This window comes from Condylura cristata, unplaced genomic scaffold (genome assembly GCF_000260355.1).
Source record: "Condylura cristata isolate star-nosed mole 26May11 unplaced genomic scaffold, ConCri1.0 scaffold00029, whole genome shotgun sequence".
In the NCBI taxonomy this organism is placed as follows: Eukaryota; Metazoa; Chordata; class Mammalia; order Eulipotyphla; family Talpidae; genus Condylura; species Condylura cristata.
In genome coordinates, this window is record NW_004567130.1 from 25,526,551 (window position 1) to 25,527,973 (window position 1,423).

The 1,423-nt window shown below is 47.4% G+C and overlaps 1 protein-coding gene across 1 annotated transcript in view; it reads left to right on the forward strand.

Annotated features, from left to right (window-relative positions):
* TCTN1 (tectonic family member 1) overlaps nucleotides 1–1,423 on the forward strand; it is a 23,408-nt gene that overhangs the window by 12,623 nt on the left and 9,362 nt on the right. The window lies entirely within an intron of this gene.

A 1,423-nucleotide genomic window follows, 5' to 3' on the forward strand; every position in this document is an offset into this window, starting at 1 on the left:
AAAAAAAAAAAAAAAAGAATTAGTTTGAAGTGGAACTGACTCATTAGGTATAGTTTCTATTCTTTGAATTCTTTTAAAATATGACAAGTAAGAATAATTTCACTGCATGATTGACACTCAAGTTTAAATTTCTTTTCTCTAGTTCTTCAACATACTAATACCCTTTATTGAGCTAATCATTTAAAAATAATTTTTATTTTTATCGGGTTAGCTCATATTTTGCTTTCACTCATTCTGACGGTAACTGATAAAGTCTGTCTCCTCAATTTTAAAAAAAATCTTTAATAGCTAAAATCTTTAGAAATTAAGACGTCTTAATATCTGTGGTAGAAACAGTTGTATTAGCACTGAAAAGTACTTCTCTGAGGACCAGGCCAGAAAAGAAGAGAAAAATTCATCTTCTGGTGGGCACATGAAACAGGCAGCTAGCGAAGGACCGGAGGTAGAGGTGCTGGAGAAGGGAGAGCAAGTCGGGGTGACAAGGCGCCTGTCTCTGTTGCAGAGAGGAAGCCCGAGCAGACTCGATGAGCCGGGCTCAGGCCCTCTGGCCAGTGCAGAGAGGGCTGTGCGAGGCTCTTCTGTGATTAAAACCATGTGATTACTGGAACAGGCCCCGCACCTGACTTTGTGGCTGTGGTGTGGCGGGAGGGGAGCTGATTCCTGCCACCAGTATTCACCTGGGCTTCAAGTCGAACCTTGCTTCTCCCCCTTCCCTTCCTCCTCTTGCCGTCTCCCGAGTCACCGCAGGCCGAGCAGCCTCCCAGCAAAGCTTCCCCACGTGTCCTGGAAGCAGCTCCTCAGATGGGCAGGCACAGGTTCCTTTCCACAGAGGCCCCCACCATGTCTTTCCACCCTCCCTCCGGAGACCCCCGCTGCTGCTGTGGCGACTGGGGAGGGAAATGGGAATTAAAGAGAGGCGGGACCTTCAAGAAGAGAGAGCTCACCTGTACTGGTGAAGCGGGAGCTTGTCATTGAGGGGCTTGGGCTGGAGGCAGGAAGACCAGTCAGGAGGCTGCAGACATCGCCGGGCAAAGGACGTCCTACTTCCGGCAGGGAAAGGTGCAGGTGGAGTAAGCAGGAGTGTTAGGAGCCGGGTCATGCCCACGGTGCTGTGCGCACGGGAGATACTGGACATGAGAAATACTGAGATTCTCCTGAAGCACAGACACTCCCCTGCCCTGGCGCTGCTGGGCTGGTCTCTTGGGCTTCCAGTCTGAAGGAAGAGTGTACCTCTATTATGTCATGCGTACAGAGATAGGTAGCTGGCAAATCTAGATTAAGGTAATTGTTTTCTCTTTGTGAAATCTTTATTGAGATGAATATTCCCAACCCAAGATTTGAAAAAAAGCAATAAAAATACTGCTTCTTCAGAAAGAAAAAGAAAAATACCGGATGGTTTCACTCATAGCAGGACCATAAAGGA